This window comes from Fukomys damarensis, unplaced genomic scaffold, assembly GCF_012274545.1.
Source record: "Fukomys damarensis isolate Sample0158 unplaced genomic scaffold, DMR_v1.0_HiC HiC_scaffold_41, whole genome shotgun sequence".
NCBI lineage: Eukaryota > Metazoa > Chordata > Mammalia > Rodentia > Bathyergidae > Fukomys > Fukomys damarensis.
Window position 1 is genome coordinate 121,262 of NW_022900953.1, and position 8,769 is coordinate 130,030.

Genomic DNA, 8,769 nt, shown 5'->3' on the forward strand with positions numbered 1-8,769 from the left:
TTACACATCATTTATGGTTTAGTAAATAAACCACCTTTTACAGCACTCCTGGTATTAAACTATTATTCTATTAAGTAATCACTCCATTTTCCTCTGTCTTCACTATTTTATGAGTCCAGTTAATCCCTGGCACACATACACACACACACTGAGAATTGAATTGAGGGCCTTTCTACTTAGCTACATTCTTTGTCTTCTTTTGTTTGTTGTATTTTTTTTTAATTGTGCAAAAGAAGACTGGGGATTTGATTTAGTGGTGGGGTTTCTGCCTTGCATGTGCAAGATCTCGAGTTCAATCCCCAGTATTGGGAAAAAAATTGCATAACACTGTTTTGCTAAGTGGTTAAACTGCCCAGGCTTGCAGATCTTACAGTCCATCTGCCTCAGTCTCCTAGTGCTGGGATGACAGGCTTGTGCAACTATACCTGGCTTTCAATCTGTAATACAGCCATACTACTGAGAAATGTAAAAGGTTGAAATAATGGAAGAGATTAGAGATATCACTAGGATAGTTAATGATACAAATAATGTGCTTAGATCATCAAAACCATACCAGAAAAAGCTGGGGGCAAAAAGGATAGTAAGATGTACATGGTAGCCTATGCTTGCAATCTCAGTTCCAGTTCCTACATGTTCAAGACCAACCTGGGCTACACAGAGAGTTTGGGCACACTCTGAAGTACACACAGCAAGACCTTGTCTCAAAAGAAAAATAAATAAATAAGTAAATAAAGGAGACTGAGAGAAGGACCGGGATTTAGCTCAGTGGTGCAGCTACCTGCCTTGTAAGCGCAGGGTCCTGAGTTTGATTCCCAGTACCAGAGAGAGAGAGAGAAAGAGAGAGAGACAGACAGACAGACATGGAGAGAGAAATGTCACTTGAAGCAAGTTCATTATTGCAGTGTAAGTTACATTTAGATATGGTTAGGGGATAATACTCAGAGGACTCCACAGTAAATCAAAGGATTATTAGATATGAAGACAAACATAAATTCCTGGCTGAGCCTACCCCAACCCTTCTTTTTTCAGACAGGGTCTTGCTACACCGACGTGACCTTAAAATATGTTACCCAGACTAGACTAGACACTCTGTAGCTCAGGATGGCCTGAAACTTGAAGTTCTCCTACCCCTGACTCTCAAGTGCCGGGGTTATAGGCACATGCCACCATGCCTGACTCCAAAGGAAGTCACTATTCATAATGAGTATTTATATCTTTGAAGGCACGTGTTTGCATAAATTAGTCACAATTTTCTGTAAGGAATAATGTCTGTATTCTTCCAATTATTTATTCAATCATTTATTTACATCACTATACAATTTATTATTTCAGGTTGACTTTTTCTTTTTTAGTTTTTTGAGACAGGGTCTCACTATGTAGTTGCGACTGACCTGGAACTTGCTATGTAGCCCAGGCTGATCTCGAACTCACAGTGATCCTTCCTGCCTCACCCTCCTGAGTGCTGGGATTACAGGCATGCTCTACCATGCCCGGGCTTCAGGTTGACTTTTAATTCACTATCTCATTCTCCTAAGTGCTGGGATTTTAGGCATGTGCTACCACACCAAATGTCATTGTAGTTATTCAGATTATATTTATTTCGTTGTTCCAACTGTCTTAGCTTTGGCCAGTGTAAGTGACTCCTGTGTTCTTTTCATATCCTTCCACCAAATGGTTTCTAGGTATATGGTTTGAATGAATATATGTACTTAATTTTTTTTTTTTTTTGATACTGGGGATCGAACTCAGGTCCTTGCGCTTGTGAGACAGGCAGCAAAACCACTGAGCTAAATCCCCAGCCCTATGTACTTAATTTTTGAGAAATTCTTTATTTTCTGGTACTTAAGACCTACTTTATATATGTATTTTGTTGTTGCTGTTTGGTACCAGGAATCCAACTCAGGACCTTGCACTTGCAAGGCAAGTGTTAGAACCACTGAGCTAAATCCCTGGCTCTATTTTATATATTTCTTGTTCCTGTCCTCTAGATTAGGTAGCTGGAGAAGGCACACATTGACATGGGCATTCAGACACTCCCCGCTACAAAAACAGGAGGCCAGATTTCAAGGATTAGCTGGTGGCTGATATCCAGTTGATCATCAGTCTTGATGTAACAGCTCTGAATCCTCATGGTCAAGTGGTGGTTTCATTCCCAGGAATGGACTGTTAGTATCTGTGGTGGCCTCATGTGAAGCTCTTCCCAAGGTTAAGGAAATGGCTGGAGTTAGTCATAGCAGCACATACTTATAATCCCAGAGCTCAAAAGGCAGAGGCAGGAGGGTCACCTTGAGTTCAAGACCAGCCTGGGTTACATAGTGAGTTCAATGTCAGTCTAGACTACAATAGTGAAACCATATCCAAACAAAAAACACAATACAAAAAATCTCAGAATGCCACTATAAAAGCCACTTGCCAGGCACGGTGGCGCATGCCTATAATCACATCACTCAGGAGGTTGAGACAGGAGGATCGCTGTGAGTTTGAGGCCAGCCTGGGCTACATAGTGAGTTCCAGGTCAGTCTCAACCACACAGTGAGACCTTGTCTCAAAAAACCAAAAAACCCAAACAAACAAACAACAATAAACACCCCCCCAAAGCCACTCTTATGGTTTATATCTAGATGTCCTCTAAAGCCTCACAGGTGGGGCTTTTCAGAGGTGGCTGGATCTAGAGTGTGTAATACTGAGATTAAGTGTATAATGCTAGGATTATGGGATTACAAAATTGGTCCACTGATTGTTTTGGCTAGTTCTCAGATGAATATGGGAAGGGCTCTCCTGGTTACCTGCCCTAAGGTATGCAGTTTGGATAAAATACAATGGACAGAAAGGAGCCTGCCTCCATAGCAAGCTGCTTTTGCTTTTATCCTGCCTTCCACTTTTCATGACATGAACTGCTTTTTTTTTTTCTCCTCTGTAATGCCCCTCCACCATGCCACCTTCCCTTGCATCCAGCTAATTATGGACAAAAGCCTTTACAAACTGTGAACCAAAAATAATCGTTCCTCCTCTAACTTTAGGTTTTGCATATTCTGTGTCAATAATGAGAAAAGTAACTTCAACAGCCAGCAAACCCTTGACAGGCCTTTCAAAGAATGGGAAAAAGACTGTCATCAAAAGAGGGACTTGCCCTTAGTTCCCAGAGAGAGATGAAGTCATCCATCAACATTGTACCAGCAAAGAACATCCACACAGTGAATGATGGTGCTTAAGGTGGCCTGATGGCTCCTACATAAGCATAGTTCCATCACCTTACAGGGGACTTGGATGACTCTAGAAGTAGTGGGGAAACAAATTATATTTTTCTGTGACAGTTGGGTGACTTATTCTAGTTCTTATTGGGTTGAGCTTTATCCTATTTTAAAGTTGTGGGCCATCCATCAATTGGACAACTTCCTTTACCCCTATTCTATACTGCATTTAAAAGATTCTTTTATCTGTATAGTGATACTGAAGTATCCCATATCAATAATTAAAAGATATATATACTCTTTGTTCTAATATTCAAGCCTCTGATAAGACTCCCTTTAGAGATAATGGGCAGCATGGCGTCAAGCTGATGGGTCCCTAGCAATTAGGACACAGGGTGTCAGCTAAGCAAGTGATCATAGTCTGTTAATCACTGAAGTATAGAACACAGATATGCAGAATAGATTCCAAACCCTGTGCCTGGGACCAATCAGAAAATGCTATCTTTAATTCTTTAGGTGTGAGATTTATCAGTTTTTTACCCCATAGGGTGTCCTACATTTGACATCATCTTAAAGTAGGGGATATAAAGATCTTTGTCATTAACCTTGTGGCCATTGTAACTTCTTTCAGGGGTCCACATGGTAGTGCACACTTTTCCTTCTTTTAATCGGTTCACACTCACTCTACAAAGAACATTTTTTCTGCTTATCTTTAACATTTGTGGGGGGGTGTCAGGGTCTAAACTCATGACCTTCCTCTTGTGAGGCATGTGTGGTGCCCCTGAACTAAATCCCCAGTCCTTTTTTTTTTTTTTTTTTGGTACTGGGGATTGAACTCCGGAATTTATGCTTGCAAAGCTGACAGCAGAACCACTGAGTTAAATCCCCTAAACCCCCAGCCCACTTTTAACATCGTTCACAAATGTAAAACCTTGCTGCCTTTTGCAAATGTCTTCACCAATTCTTTGTTTGGTCAGCAAGAATATAAAAGCCATCCTTGAAGCAGAATCCTTGTAACATTTTTGGTGAAGCCAGACAGGAAGTAAGGCCCTTTGGGCACAGTTTTGTGTTCTCCCCTCCCGACCCCTCTCTCCAACTAGATTTGTGGACTCAGGCCAATAAACAAATAAATCATTGCTTTATTTTTGTTTTCTTTCCTTCTCTCTCTCCTGTGAGAGTTCCATTCACCTCCTGTCTCTTATTTCCTTCTTAGGCTTTCATTTGTTGGAGGGCTCAAATTCTTTAACTTTTTTTCTTTTTTTTTTTTTGGAACCGGGGATTGAACTCGGGTCCTTGTGCTTGTAAGGCAGGCCACCAAACCGCTGAGCTAAATCGCCGGCCCTTCTTTAACTTTTTTTCTGATGTTGCTTGTCAGGAAAAGATGGAGCTAGAAGGTGGGGAAAAAAATCAATGGAAGATGAATAGCTCAGGAAGTTAAAAACAAACAAAGAATTAGTTTATAGGAAGTTTTCTATTTTCAGGACAGTTCTCTAGCATGTCCCACCATGTGGGAGGCAGAAAAGGACATGCATGGCCTCTGTTTGCCCAGCTGGCTGAAGTCATCCAGTATAGGTGCAAGTTGGTTGGAAGATGCCAGGGGATCTGCTAGTGATTTGTGGAATAAACCATTTTAGGCTCTGCTGGGCAAACCAGGCAGGATCCAAGTATATGACCTGGAGTTTAGTATACCTTTATCTTTTTTTTTTTTTTTCTTGTGGTACCAGAGATTGAACTTGGGAACTTGGAAATTTCCCAAGTAGGTTGCTGTCCTTCTAGAGTTACCTTTCTAGAACAAAGCAAGCTCTACCTGAATGATCTAAGTTAAAAGACCATACACAAGAAGAAATCTATTATTTTGAACCCCTGAAGACCTCAGGCTTCTTTTCAAAAACAAAACTCCAGGCTAACACTCGAGAGGCTGGGGCAGGATTGCCATGAGTTCAAGGTCAGTCTAAATTACAAAGGGAGAGACTACCTAAAAAAATACACAAAACAGGGCTGGGGATTTAGCTCGGTGGTTCTGCCACCTGCCTCACAAGCTCAAGGACCCAAGTTCAATACCCAGTACCAAACAACAACAACAAAACTAAAACAAACAAAAACAAAAAACAAAAGCTAGATGTGTAGTGGTGCATGCCTATAATCCCAGCACTTGGGAGGCTGAGGCAGGAGAATTGCTGTGAGTTCGAGACCAGCCTGGGCTACATAGTGAGTTCCAAGTTAGGCTCAACTCCATAATGAGACCCTATCTGAAAAAACAAAACAAAAAATAAAAAACCCACAACAAACCCAAGACTCCAGTACTACTCTTGATCCATAATTCAACATAGTTTAAATGGCACTCATTTTAAATAAGATCCTAATGTGAGTAATCTTGCTAGGGTCACAGCTCCTTAGCATCTTGGTAGTCTGTTTAATATCCCACTTTACAATGCTTCCTCATCACAAGAAGCATGGAAATCTCTACTTTCTAGATAATAGCTGTCAGAGTCCACCTTTTATGACAGACTAGAAAATATTCTGATCTGTTTCTTCTCATATTTGGGTTGTGAATCCTCAAGCTAATAAAGTTTATCCATGCAAGGCTTTAGATCTGTACTACAGCTGATAGAAAAAAAATTTTATAGAAAAAACCCTATGAAATGTTACAGTGTAAAATAACTTCTGCTATTTGATTTGTTTAGCTCAGAATCAACGGGCACTGGAGGCTTCTAGTCTCCCTAAAAGGTTCTGTAAATGAAAAGAACCTTGTTAACCTTGCTGACAGACACGCCACCTTCCCCTGGGCTGGAACAGATAACTAGTTGTATTTTAAAGGTAACCTCCCTTACTTGAGCAGTGCTACATCTGGGTTGAAATTCAACCGCCTCGCCACCATGTTTTGATCATCAGCAATGTGAACTGTGAAAATGAAATGTAACCACCTGAATGAGATCAAGGTTGTAAAACCCTATAAAAGAAGGAGTTGTAGCCCAGTACTGGGTCATTCAGGGCACCGCTATTAGGTGTGATTGACCCCCACCCATGGAGTAAACTTTTGTTATTTTATTTTCATCCTGCTACCTGTCACTTACTCATTCCTTCTGTAACACAGCCAGACTAGTGATCTGTACTATAGTCAGACTCTCTTGACTGGACTCACTCACCTTCTCCTATTAAGCAGCTCAACAGTTTTTCACATAGAGACACCAAATTCTTTCTCACTGTCTTCCAACAGATGGCCCATCTACCTCCAACTCAGCCTGTGAGCCACAACATCTCAAGATAGTTATAGAGTGCTTGTTTTGACAGCACATATACAAAAACCAAAATAGTTGTAGAGCATATAATGCCCAGTAAAGCCTACACCCCCTTTCTGCCAGCTTTAGCTTTATGTAGACAAAGACATCCACACCCTCAGTACCCCAGATAAAGTTATGGGTATCTATGTCTTCCTGGGGGAAATGACCAGCAAGTGGACATGATCTGTCAATGGACATCTAGGAGTCATACATACAATCCCTCCACCTGGGATCAACCAGAAAATTCCATTTTTTTTTTTTTTTTCTTCCCTGGTACTTGGGTTAGAGCTCAAAACCTTGTAATTGTGCTTCCCAGGTGGGCAGCCACTGGGCTAAATCCTTAGCCCTTTGCTGTCATTTTTTCAGGCATGAGATCAAGCATATTTCTGATAGGATAACCTAGATCTGACATCAGCCTGAGGAGTAGGAAACACTAAAAATGGCCTGCATTAACCTTGCAGTCATTGTAAGCTGTTTAGTAAATGTAAAACTTCGGTACCTTTTAGGGCCAGGGATTTAGCTTAGTGGTTCTGTTGCCTGCCTTGCAAGTGCAAGGACCTGAGTTTGATCTCTGGTAACAAAACAAAAACAAAAAAACTTCAGTACGTTTTGTGCTTATTTTAACTAATTCTTTATTCAGAACAAGAACCTAGAAATATTCTCCATAAGGAGTCTGCTGTGCCCCATAACCAGGTAACGTCAGGGTAAGCAGGAGGATTCTGAGTTCAAGCCTGGCTTGGGCAATCAGCAACTTAGTGAGACCTTGTCTCAAAATATAAAATAAAAAGGGATAGAGATGAGCTCAGTGTGACTGTTCCAGCTTTAATTCCCGATAACACAAATAAATAATAAAAGGCACTCCCCCCATACTGGGGATTGAATCCAGGACTCTTGCTTTGAGATCAGCTCCCTTATCCCCATCTCCTTTTTATTGAGACAGTCTTGCAAAACTGCCCAGGTAGGCTGGAACTTGTGATCTTTCTGCCTCACCTTCCCAGAATTCAGGGATTACAGGCCTGAGCCACAATAATAGATGAGCAGATTCTAATGCTGGGGCAAATTTTGATTTCACCTATCCTTACATTTCAGTCTTTCATGTAGTTTGACACTAACAGACCTGCAGAACAAGGAGAGGTGTTTCTGTGTCCAAAAACTGCATGCTTCATTAATTGTAGCTAAGAAACAAAGACATCAGTGTACAACACATTTATAATTGTTAGGTGTTAGGCCCAAAGCATTCCCAAAGAGAAAAATTACATGTTATACCTTGTGCATATTCCTTCTCATACCTGGTTATCTGTCCAGCTAAGACAAAACATTCAACAATCCATGACATCCGAAAATGGCATCCTCTTTAGACAGATGCTCCTCAACTTGTGCTGAAACCAAATTAGATTTGAATTTATATTTTGTAAATTTTATATGATTCAGGCCCCTGAAGAATCACTCCTCTGTAAAGAACAAGGAGGATAAACCAGGGATGCTGACACATTTTCTGTAATCCCAGCACTCATGACCCACAAGAGGATTGATGCAGGTTTGAGGAAAGCACAGGTTACAGAGTGAGGGTTTTGTTGTTGTAGTTGTTGTTTAAATATAGGATCTTGCCTCTGTGTAGTTCAGTCTGACCTCGAACTTACTATGTACCTCAGGCTTGTCTCCAACTCGCAGCAATCCTTCTGCTCAATATCCCAAATGCTGAGATTAGGTGCTGCACTACCATGCCTACCCTACTGAGAGAGTTTAGACAGTCTAAACTATACAACAAAACTTTTGTCTTAAAAAAAAAAGCCTGGTATGGTGGCACACACCTGTAATTCCAGCACTCAGGAGGCTGAGGCAAGAGAATCACTGTGATTTCAAGACAAGCCTGGGCCTCATAACAAGTTTAAGTTCAGTCTGAACTATGTAGTAAGAACCTATCTTAAAACAAAGAAAGAAAAGAAAAAAAGTAAAAAAACCCAAGGAAACAGTTCTGACAATAGCTGTGGCATACACATAGCTCAGGATAAAGTAAATGAAAGATCTCTACAATGAAAAAAACAAATATATGGAAATACATCTATGCTCATGGGTTGTCCATATCATGCAAGGTAATTTATAGTTTCAATGCAATACCTATAAAAGCAACAAATGCATTCTCCACAAAAAATAGGGAAAAAGCCAGGTGTGGTGGTGCATGCCTGTAACACCAGCACTTGGGAGGCTGAGGCAGAAGGATCGCTGTGAGTTTCAGACCAACCTGGGCTACATAGTGAGTTCCAGGTCAGTATCAACTGTATAGTGAGACCCTGTCT

At 40.9% G+C, this 8,769-nt stretch overlaps 1 protein-coding gene across 1 annotated transcript in view; it reads right to left on the bottom strand.

Annotated features, from left to right (window-relative positions):
- The window catches only part of LOC104850040 (ATP-dependent RNA helicase DDX3X), a 34,544-nt gene that overhangs the window by 19,325 nt on the left and 6,450 nt on the right, over window positions 1-8,769 (bottom strand). Inside the window, exon 2 of the mRNA XM_010606749.2 lies at window positions 7,762-7,851. The gene's annotated coding sequence lies outside the window, so the exon portion shown is untranslated. The remainder of the gene's footprint in view (window positions 1-7,761; window positions 7,852-8,769) is intronic.